The sequence below is a fragment of the Aptenodytes patagonicus genome, chromosome 1 (genome assembly GCF_965638725.1).
Source record: "Aptenodytes patagonicus chromosome 1, bAptPat1.pri.cur, whole genome shotgun sequence".
NCBI classification, from domain to species: Eukaryota; Metazoa; Chordata; class Aves; order Sphenisciformes; family Spheniscidae; genus Aptenodytes; species Aptenodytes patagonicus.
Window position 1 is genome coordinate 23,187,006 of NC_134949.1, and position 12,104 is coordinate 23,199,109.

Below are 12,104 nucleotides of genomic sequence, written 5' to 3' on the forward strand. Positions count from 1 at the left end.
AGTGAGGCAAAGCACCCAACGTGAAGGCCTGGGTTTCTGCAGCCATCTGCCTGTCTGAAAATCAGGTTTTGTGCCACAGTTGGCTGCAGGACAGAGTGGGCTCCGGAGACTCCAGTCCTGAGGCTTGTGTCCATCAGGCAGTGCAAAGAGTGAGCTAGCCTCTGAAGGTGCCCTTCACTTTGACACCCCAGGTGGTAGAGGGACTCTGGGGCTATTGGGCCCCAGCAAAAGCACTGACGGTAGCTCTGTTTTTATTCTTATGTATTCTGTACAAAACTCTTTTCTGTACATAGAGAAGTGTATTTGAAGCCGTTCACTCTTTGTGTTAGAGTCTGACTGTTGTGACACCTGTGTATATAAAGCCAAAATTTTTCTCTCTTGAGTAAAATATTTTTAACTGCTGGCTCAGCCAAATTAAGTGAGTGGAAAGGATATATATTATAAAGTGTGCAGGGAAAAATGCTCAGAAATAATAGATAAGACTGACTGGTGTACAAATGTATAGGAAACAACTTCATTCAATTGTATGGGGAATTCTGTCAGGCAGAAATTTCTTTTATCCTAATTCTTTAGAAATCTGACACAGAAGATTTGCAGATTTGTTTGGAAACTGCAAAATTCAACTGGACCCCTTAATTGTTTTCATAAATCTGGAGTTATAGTTGGACTACCTAGCCCAGATAAAATAAGTAAGACCTCACACAACCCTCTTATGTGCCTAAAGTGGCACTCAGATATCTCAGTCTGTGATCTGTAAAGATGTTTTTGGATCTGTGAAACTTCTGGTGTCTAATTTGGGCCAGCAAAGTTCTCAGCATTTACAGCTCTGTGACTGCATTTCCCCACAAGGGCTGCCACCTTGGCAGTTAGCTTACTGCCTACATGTTTGGCAAATAATATTTTATTCAGTGTTAAAGGTACCTCAAGAAGTGAAGACCAGATCCTGGGACCTGCCCCAGCTCAGATATATTGCAGAGCTGTGCAATTATGTCTGCTGCACTTGTTTGTTCTCCAGCTTTATGCAACTCATTCACGCAGGGTTCTGTTGCCACGGGAGGGTGAGAGGGTCCTCCCCATCTCAGTCTGGCCAGTGTTAGAGCAATCCCTTGGGAGATCTGGTTCAGGCTGTGTGCATGCTAAAGGTGACATAAGAGCCATATTTCACACTTTGGCTTCTGCTATAATCCTTTCTGTATTGGTTTTTAACCTAGAGGAAAGGGACTTGAGGGAGCTCATTAGCCCTACACAAAAGAAGGGCTCCCAACTAAGAGTGAAGATGCAAGGGGATAAACATGGGCTCTGTGGCAACTAGCTTTTCTGTAAAAAATAAATAGAGATGGCAACACTGTCCTCTTCTCCAGACATGTTTTTAGAACTGGTGTGAGCCAGTCTTATGTGTGAAAGATGGCTTTGGGCTATTAACTGCAGTTTTGGTTCCACCTACACCAAAGAAATGTGATCTTGGACACATTTCTTGCTTGGTATTTCCTACTGGCTAGCTCAGGAAGTATCATGTGAATCCCATTCCAAGGTGCTTAACTTCACCATATGTTATATAGGCAGCCCACGTGCCAGACGGAGCCCACAAATTCTGTTCTAACAAACCTCGGTGCTTTGTTGCCTTTATGATTAAAAAGTAAGATCTACAAGCTGTGAAAGAGAAGACAGACTAAAGATATCAAAAACAAATGCTTCAAAGTTGTGTGTTTTTTTTTTTTTTTTTTTTGAAAGAGATGTAGATGACATTGATATTCCATGGAAAAATATGTTGATTTCTTTCAGTTGGCAATTTTAAACCAACTCTTCCAGTGCCTGGAAGTGGATAGGTGACACTGATATGCAGAAATATATTTGTGAAGCAATTTCGATAAGTAGATAGAAAGGGAATTGTATCAGGCTCAGCACAGACTGGCATTCCCACACCACTTGTCATCAGGAGCATCCACTCAGGCTTTTGATGTCTATGTTTATTCAATGTCAATGTTTATTCAATGCACTTGACACTTTTAAATTAAGTTTAGTGTAATTTTGCTTTTGATGGGGTCTTTTAACATATGCAGCAACAGACTGAGGGAGGACAATTTCAAAATAAAAGATGTTCACTCATCAAAAGCTGCTATAGTATTCAGAAGTGTTACAGTGATACTCTAGTTCCTAATACAAATCATTTGTGCACAGTATGCAAAAGGAGATTTCCAAAGACTACTGATCAGTACACCAGTGTGCTGCATACAGTAGCTGCAGACTGAAACACTGTCTGGTAAACGTGGGGTTCTCTTAAAAAGATCTGTATTCAAGCTGAAAAACAGGTGTTTTCCATCAGTCAAAAGGATAATTTTCAGCAGTCTAAGCATATAAAGGTTCCCAATATTTGGTCAGAACAGGACCGATTGGTTTCTTGTTCTACCCAAATAAAGACACTGAATTCTGTGAAATATGTCGTGGGCTGACATGGGCATTTTCACCCCCTTTAGGTGAAAGCAAAGGTTTGTGTGGAGCCCCGGGGCCAAGGTTCCCTTGCCTGCCTGCTGAAGCACTGCCTGGCTGTGCTGCATGGCAAAGGTGTGCTGATAACTGTAGGCGTGAAGGCAAGCAGGGGAGCCGCTTCACAGGGAGACATAAAGTGGTTGTCAGCAAGCCCTGCCTCTGACTATTGACATCCTGTCAGAAATATGGGTTGTTACTGGGATTGCTGAAATGAGAAAAAGTGAGTGGTGGAGCTTTTTGAGCTTATTGAAAGCTCCTCACACCCTCTTCTTTCAGCATCCTGCTGAGCTGCTGAAGTAGGGCGTTCATGGTGGGACTAAACTTACAGGATCAAGCTAACTGAGGAGGACGTTTAAGAACCTTCAAAAGGACTTATAAATCATTTCTGTTTGGACTTAGAGATATTGGAGAGTCACAGCTAGGGAGGAAATCTCCATCGCACTAGCAAGGAAGGCTAAGGCTAGCACTCAAACAAGGCTGTATGGTGGTGATAACGGTAAACTGATTTATACATAAATTGCAATGAATAAAAATAGGGAAAAGGAAATTTGCAGAAATTATGTGAAATGCTCATCCAATATAGGCTTTTTTCCTACATCAAATATTGCTTTTGCTGACTTTGTGGATGTGTTCCCAATGCAGTCAGAGAGAAAAAATGCCTATTATGGGGAAGGAAGCCTTTCTCAGTAGATGAGAGTGAGGAGTGACCCTGTCCAGGCTTATTTCACAGATGAGGAGTTCCCCTTTGCCCTTTCTGCTGGGCCAAGTGGAAACACTGAGTATCTCTGAACTGTAGGCTGCTGAAGGGGAGAAGCAGAACTGGAACTGAGAATCTGAAGTCAGCTCTTTAGAAACTAATCACTGTCCACTCTTCCTTCTCACTTCAGTCAAGTTGTGACTGAGAAAGGGGGAGTGAGTGAGAAGAGGTAGGGAAACCAGGTGTGAAGGAAAAGGGATATCTGGGAAGAAGGACATGTTCAACAGAGGAAAGAGAGAAAACATCAAGAAGATAGCAGGAGGGAACTATAAGTTGTTGAAATGTCTGAAGAAAAAAAGTAAGTATGAGTTATAGGAAGAAAGGAGAAAACTCTCAGGGAAAAATACCTATCTATATATATAGGAAACAGGGAACAGTTCAATAAGAAATAGCATCGAACTATTTTTAGAAAGCTTTCCCTAATATTCTAATTCTCTCCATTAAATGGGGAGAAGCTGAGAATGTACTGCTATACAGGTAGGAAAGATCTCTCTTTTTCTTCAAGTGATCTTATTCTGTTCAAGCTGTGCTTTTCTTAAAGTTCATCTTCTTGTTTAATTTGAGTCAGTAACAATATCAGCTTAGAAACAAAATTTGGGTAGCCTCCCCAGTGGGGAAATATAAACCACTAACCATTCTGTCAGAAAGGAAAGAAAAAGGGCCCAACACATGGAATATGTGTGTGCATTTGTGTACATATTTTATACCTACATACATAAAAATATTTTTATATAGAAATAGAATAATTTCTTTTGTAATTCCTGACTTTCAGGACAATCTTATTCCTTTTTGGAAACTTTACTCATGACTACTGGCAGGGTCAAAACAAGTGATGGATGAGTTTAGACTTTAAGGGTATCTATGATATGCCCGACCATGGACACAACCTCCTTGTGTTGTGGTTTGTTTGTGTGTGTTGAGTATAACTTGTAATGTGTACCTATCCTATCTGAATGACAAAATTTATGAAACACAGGTATTTGTGAAAGCTGATTTTTTTCCTTTCTGTTTGGTACCATGTATTATTATGGGTAGTTTATGGTGTCTATTTAAAGTGCTATTTTTTTTCTCCTTAAGTTCCAATTTTCAGTGTTCTTTGGTTTTACTATCCAGTTAGAAAGACTCTGAGCACTGTTTGTGCTGTTCTGACTTTTTGGTTGTGGAGCAGTCTCCAAAGCACCATGTACTTCTTGAAGGCCCCAAAAACAGTCTGCAAAATGCCTTGGTGGAAATGGTGGGTACTAAGTTGCTGCATGTGCTTGGATGTGCATGTTTCAATATAGGTTTTTTGGTGGAGGGAGGGGACGAGGTGTACTTTTGTACTTTGTACAATGTACTTTTGAGCCCATATTACGAGGCTTCTTTTTTTTAGGCTGAGATTGTGATAGTTATTCTTGTGAACAATCCCCAAATGGTAGATAATGCACTTATATCTGCTTTTTTATGTTGCAAGGCTGGAATTTTCAAAAGGGCCAAGTAAGATTAGGCCATTGGCAGCCAGGTTGTACTTTTGAGGATTCCAGACTCTGACGCTGTTAGACATAAGGAAACAAAACACTAGGTTATTCCTTTTATTTGAAATCACTTTGATCACATAATTAATTTATGTAATCAGTATTTTTGTTCTGTTTTGTTGTTCCCCCCCCCCGGTGAATTCTTCATTTCCAATGCACCTGTCTAGTTCATGGATTTTAAATACTTAGGTTTTCACAAATTTCCAAAATTCTGTACAAGCTGTTGCAGAGCGTCTTCAGACCAGTGGCAACGTAGTCCTACTTTGTATATATACCATTGTGCTCTCACTTGGGTTGCCTGGATTTTCATCTCTCTGCTTGCCATGATGCTTTTGATAAGGTAATCCATGGATCGATGTAGTGATAAACCATAAAGTTTAAGTCAGAAATCAGAATGGAAATCTGGTAATGATGGAAAAGAAGAGACATTGCCATATGGTGTTCAGGAACCATGCAGAGGAGGATGCCTTTTTTCCACAGCCACCCTACTGTTTTTAAAATGAAGTACATTTTGAATAGAAAGGAAGGGTTGGATATCACTCCCATGGGCCTCAGAGCTTAATTCATAGATAACTTCCAATCTTTTGATTGGAAATGTTTTGCTTTTTTCTTCAACTTTTCTATCAGTAGCAACTGGACTTAGCATCTCGCTGTGGTAGTACAGGAAACATTTAACTTTTTGGAAATGGCTTGGGACTGGCTAATGTTTTCTTCTTGTAATTTATAAGGTTAAAAACTCAAAGTAAAATTGTTTAACTGCCAAGTCTGATTGTTTTAAGAAATGAAGAAAAACCATCTGAACACAAAAAAAAAAAGGGACACCTTTCATTTCTCTTCTTCCAAGTCTGTAATACATGGATTTAAAATTATGCTTCTAATCCCATATGAACTGCCTATGCTGCAGAAGGAATCCCTAGCTATGGTGAATCATAGAGATTCCCTTAATGTACTCTGATATGAGGTATCCAAGTCATTAGCGTGGGGCAGACAGATAACAGGAAAGCTGGGCTTTTTGGGGCCATAGCCAAAGTGTAGGCAGAATACCCTAGAACACATGAAAGCACCCGCTAAAGCACTGGTCATATGTGTCTGGCCAGCTGAGCCCCGTTTACATATGTTCATGTTGTCCACAACTGTGGAGAGAGCTGTGAACAATACAAAATTTGCTTTCCCTCCTCATGATATTTTTCAGTTGTATCTCATGAGTTAAGCTGGCAGCATGGGTAGCAAAAAGACAGTACTACTGCTCGGCCAGTGGTGTAAAAGTGGCCTTGCACCATTAAAAAGTGAATGCAAAGATCAGAACTGTCCATTAAGCAGAGCACCCATCTTGCATTCTGCTGAGAGCACCCTCTTCTTCCATAGTGATGGTCTCTGTAGTCAGAAAAATTCCTGTGGACAACTGTGTGTCCCCACGGGTGAGTTTCTGAAGTTGCCGGCTGTGCTCTCTCGGGTCCTAATTAGTAAATGAATGTAAAGGAAACCTGATTTGGACTGAGGAATACTTTATGAGCTACTAGGTAAATTTATTACTACTGAGTAATAGTAAAAAGTTGGCTTTGTTAGTTCAGACCAAAAATAATGCACATCTTTGTATGTTTTTCTCAAACTCATCAAAAGAGATTACAGTTCTAGACGCTGACATGACAAGCTCTAATGAGGAAAGTAGGGATAAAACAGCTTTGAAATATCAGAGTTCACAATGTGCTCAGCAGAGATTGACACAAGTCTAACATATTGATACACATAATTAAGTGTGGGTTTCCCCAACAAGTCGAAAAGGAATTTTAATATTTTAAGAAGTCCCTAAAGCTATCTGACCATCCTTGGCTTCCCATTTGATCTGATGATTGGAGAACATAAGAAACTGTGAAGGAAGAACTAACAGCCATTCCCAAGCTCAAGGTCCCCCCCACCTCCCCTCCTTGTGATTTGATCTCGGTATGAATATTACTTATTTGATCTGCTGCTTCTGCAGTTTATCATTCAGTGCCTGGACCTCAGCTGGGTTTAAAATATTTAGAAAGAGGCTGCCTACAGATGGTGGGTAATTTAATGTGTAACTGCTTAATGTAGTTGGTTTTCAGAGAGGCAAACCCCAGGATTTAAAATGATGTGGAAATACCAGAATAGAGCTCCCTTACTGAGAAAATGCCATTGTTAAACATTTATCAATAGACTCTCTTGTACAGAACACTGATGACAGTTCAAGCTGTCCTTAGATGGATTCTCATCCTCCTGGAGTTACACAGCAATGCACAGTGTGACACAGTGTGACAAGATGTGCTTCAGCTATAAAAACGTTCATAATGCATAAATATCCGTTTAATGTTTTTGCCCTAAAGTGCATCACACAGCACAGAGACCCATACTTTCTGGAGTGGTGAATTTGTTTTGTAGATGCTGCATCTATTATGGGATTTGAGATTGTAATATCACACTATTATTACTATTTTTTCTTCTATAGTGTCCCTTGTGTGCAATTAAAAGTAATGACTTCTAATGAGTCCCTGACCTACTTCAACCCACTGGAAGGAAGCTACTTCTCAAATTCGAACACTTTATATTACACACATTCCTCCTTTGTCGCATCCTGTTCTACCAGGGCAGCACAGCAGGTGACAAACTGAAATATGCTTGCTGTAGCATGTCTGGTTGGACTTTATGAAAGGTATTTTCTGGCTGGTGGGGATAGAATGCAATGCAGTGGAGCTTTAGTATTTTTTCATCCCATAATCTGATACTATGCAATTACAAGTATTAACTATAAGAAATTACTTTCTCTAGGGTAATTCGGTTTATTCAGAATACTGTAGTTGCTAGTCCATTTGTCCACCAGAGACAACCTCAGAAATAGGTATGATAGATAATTACCGTGTTTGTAGTTGAGGAAAAAAAGAGAAAATCAGTAATGAAAGAGGATTTGCATGTTTGATTTTATCCCCATATTTCCACTGGGCTGGCGATTGCATCTGTCTCTGTAATTTTTCACGTACCAGACCAACCTATGATGGTTGCAGAAATATTTTTGTTGGCAACAAACCATGCTGCATTGATTCTCAGCTATGTCCTTTTCTCATGAAAAGATCAGTGCAGCTCATTGAAGATATATTCTGCTCGGGAATATGTCTTCAGAAGGTAACTCATGGCAACAGAAGTAAAGTAAAGCCAGTGAGAGAGTAATAGGAAGTGAAAAGAAAAAGTAAAATAATTTACCCATCCCAGCTCAGAAGCATTTAGGTGTGATGGATCACTTCTGTCCCTGTGTTTGGGGGAAAAAATAGCAATAGCTATGTTGCTTTTTATCACGAAGACCATAACTTTGCACAAAACCTATACAAATGTATAGGGAACTTTCAAAAGATTTGAAACTACCTTATCATTAGCTCCTCGTCATTAGGTGTATGAATTGCAAGCACCCTTGACAGAAACTGCTATGATATTTACTGCAAATAGAATGACTTGGAATAATTCAGATGGATTTAAAAAAATTCCTGCCTTCCACGTGAAATCAGCTAATGCAGCTTTCAGATTATACTTTTGTTCTTTTCCTTTCCAAAGCTTTTAAATTCTACTAAACTTTTTTGAGCTAAATACATTTTAAATTGCATTCATCTAGGTGAAAAACATACCTGTTTTTTCTTGCTTTTGCTCTAGTTGATATGAACATATTTTTTGGGGGGTGTGTGGAAATCTGTGGTAATTCCTGAACAAAATGCGTTGCTGGACACACGATAAATACTGTGGTTGAGTGTCCTTAACATACAGAGAGAGCATTAAGTGTGTATGTCTAAATTAGTTTAGAATTACATGTGTTTACAAATGTAAGTGAATACCTATATACATTTACTGGGAAAATATATTGTCACAAATCGCTCCTCTTCATGGTAAAATCCATGGAAAGAGGCTGAATCAGAAAACTTCATATGCTGAAACTTTTCCACAACATCAGCTCTAGCAGAGGTGGTTTGTAGCTGGTGGACTTGGCAAGGTGTCACCCTGCCCAGCTGCTCTGAGCATTGAATGGGGCATCTCACATCTCCAAAGGCATTACTGAGTCTTAATGTGTTATATCTTCCCAGGATGATTTAATGTTGGTCTATCCTGAAAATGAATGAAATGAGGTCCCTAATGGCGGCATGGGTGACCTATTCAGTTTTTGTCATAGATAGACAGATGACATCGCAGAAGGAAGTTGATCATTAGCTGTGCACAGATGTCTTAATAGTCATGTGTAGCCAAAATAAGTGGGATTGTGAGATTCAGCAGAAGACGTAGCTGTTTACAGTATTGTTCTACATAGTGCGTATAAAAGTTGAATTAATCTCCCAGGCTCCCTTTATAGTCAGTGGAGAGAAATGGGCAGTTTCAGGGTGCATTTCATCTCCTCCTACAGTTAGTAACAAAAAAGAAGATTTTTAAACTTGTTTGGTATAGTGTAAGGTGTTATTAAGCCTCATCAAACTCTTTTGAATCTTGAATGTCTACCTTGAATGACTTTAGCATTACTGTACTGCAGGCTGACATGTTTTTCAGAAGTGAAAGCAGGCTAAGATGATGCTCTGGCTGATGGCAATTTACAAATGTGACTAATAGCTAAACTATAGTGACCTCAGCTTTCATCCAGCAACTGTTCAATATCTAAGCCCTGACGATTCATTTCACCGCTGTGAGTTTTTTGTACTCACAAAGAGCTCTTTCTTGCTGTACAGAAAAGGGAATAAAAATCTTGAAAAGACAGGGCCATTAATGATTAATGATAGACATTTAACATTCAAAAAAATCACCAAGTTGAAAACGTGTTTCCACAGTCAAATTTTATTTCAAGCACTTTTACTCCTTTGCAAGCTTTATTAGTTGGTGGTAAAATGCCAGTTGATACTGAGCAATCACTAACCTAAAGTTTATTGACTTCAATTTGTTAGCTATAATTATTACTATTTTTAATGTGCTATTGCTAATATTCTTCAAAAAAAAGACTGCTCAGTGATGAGAGAATGGAAAAGGGAAATAAAATGCTAGTTGATATGTTAAAGTTAGTAGTGATAGGACTGAGTGGGTAATGAAACTGAAGATGCGAGTGATTTAAGCCCGTTACGCTGGGTGACTGTACAGCACAGTTAGTGCTGTAACTCATAATCAGTAATGTTCAAAATTACTGGTGATTCCTTTCTCAGGTCTTTTTTCTTATGAGCTTAGCTCATTTCACTGTCTGCTACTCTGCTCCCAAATCATGCTTTCAGCTGAAAGGCTGTATAAAGGAAGATGGCATTTGAAATGGCCAGCTGATACTTTACATTGACAAATGCAGCATGCAAATGGATTTGAAAGTTCAATAAAAAAAAGTTCCAGTGAACTTCTGGCCAAAGCTTGGACAGCATGTCATTGAAGAGAAGGCATACTAAGAGCTGCCTGCTGTGGTGAAGACGCTTTACTGGAAGGGCAAACCTAGGTCATGTAGTTTCCTCTACCTTCCTCAGTACCACACCTCTATGTTTTTGGGTTTGGATCCCAGCAGTGGACCCACCAAACAGATCCAGGGTAATGCTTCCCTGTGAATAGTCCTGGACTCGGGAGTGGTGAGTGGCTTTTATTTTCAGTGTACGGGGGACTGCCAGTGGTTTACCACTTGGCTGAAATAAATGAAAAGTTACATTAGCTGCCTTTGGCACTTGTGAATTTGTCCACACCTTCTTCATCAGAGTAGAAGCCTGTTCTGTAGTAATGCTTGGTGGAGATCTCATACAGATGTTTTTCCCCCTTTGAAGTGAACTGCTGCCACAGTCATGCTTTGTGGACAGTTAGTTCTTAAAGTAATTGCTCCATCTTCTGTAATCCTCTGGGAAGGGGAGCTCTTTAGAGACAGATTTTAAATCAGCTTGGAGATGTATACAAAAAGATCCAGAAAAAAACAGAGACTATTCTTGACTGCTGATTTTGGCTTGAATGTATCTTGAAGGCTTAGCCTGTCTACTTAGTTCTCAGTAATTGTTTTCTTTTTTTTTTTGTTCCAAATTGTTTTATTTTTTTAAGCATGCAGAATCATTTTCCGATGTCAGTGACTGGATAGTAGGATGAGATGAAGCCACCACTGACTTAGATTAAAGGACTGGAGGATTGCTGGTAGTTTCAGCAGTAGCTCAGTATGCTCCAGGATTAAGACCAATACATAACTAAAACTGCATGTTGTTTCAAAGCACCATGCTATAAATGTTTGTTTTCAAACATTTACCAGATACCTCAAGCTTAAAAAAATAATTAAAATAAGGCTTGTATGAATTCCTCTGTATAATAATTTCAAAGAGTTCAAGTCTGTCACCCACTAGAAGTTGAGAGTTTATCAGCAGATCATAGGTTAATGGGAGGCAGCAGCCAAACCGTAGGGTAGGAAAAAATAGAAAAAATATATCAATGAACATTCAAACATGAATGCTTTTAGCCATTGTCAGTGAACGTGACAGCTGTTGTGTGACAACGAATTCAAATGTAGTTATATAATCCATTGTTTTTTTCCTCCCCCCCTCCCCCAAGGAAAAGGAAGTATGCTATTAACAGTGCTATATAGCACTTAAATACAATGTAAATGTTACACATACTGTATTTAATTTTGAAAATTTAGATTGAGAAATCTAGAATGAGAAATATAAAACCCCTTCACAGGTCTCTTTCAAAATGCAAATTTATGTCTCAAGGGGCCAGTGGAACTTAAAGTATAAATACAGTTAAAAACACATATTACTGAATTGATAGAGCATGACAGTTCCCTTGCTTAGGCAGCATTATGCTCTATCTTGTAACATGTACTTGGGGACATGTAAAATGGTTTATTAAACCTACAGTCCATAACTACAGTTGTTACATTATAATGTATATATTTTACATTCATGGATTATTGAACCACTAAACCCTAACAATTTGTCCTCATGCCAAACAATTTCTTTGAGTGTTGTCGGAGTCTTTTCAGTAACTGTGTAACTGTTGGAACATACCCCAAATCCTCAAATTTTAAAGCTATTTTTCAGCACCCCCCTCTATACAAATATACATTTAAAAGCACGCAAGGAAGAAAGTTCCTGTTTACTTTTACATAAAATGCTTTCACAGAAAGAAATCCATGAGGTATTTCTGGGTAGGAGATCTGCAGTTTTGGGGAGAAAATTCTTGAATGTAAAGTGTTGTCTATAACCACGAGGGATGAATACAAAAAGAAATAAGGAAAATAACTACATACTCTGTTGCGTGAACCATTTTTCTCAAAACTTAGGGATGGCTTGTTATTTAGAGACTGTCTTTCTCCCTACTTTTACATGGCATATTGTTCTTTCATGCTAGTGAAAAGTTGGCAG

General features: G+C 39.0%; 1 protein-coding gene across 5 annotated transcripts in view; it reads left to right on the top strand.

The window, feature by feature from the left end:
• GRM8 (glutamate metabotropic receptor 8) overlaps positions 1–12,104 on the top strand; it is a 388,670-nt gene that overhangs the window by 58,780 nt on the left and 317,786 nt on the right. The gene's annotated exons all lie outside the window — the stretch shown is intronic.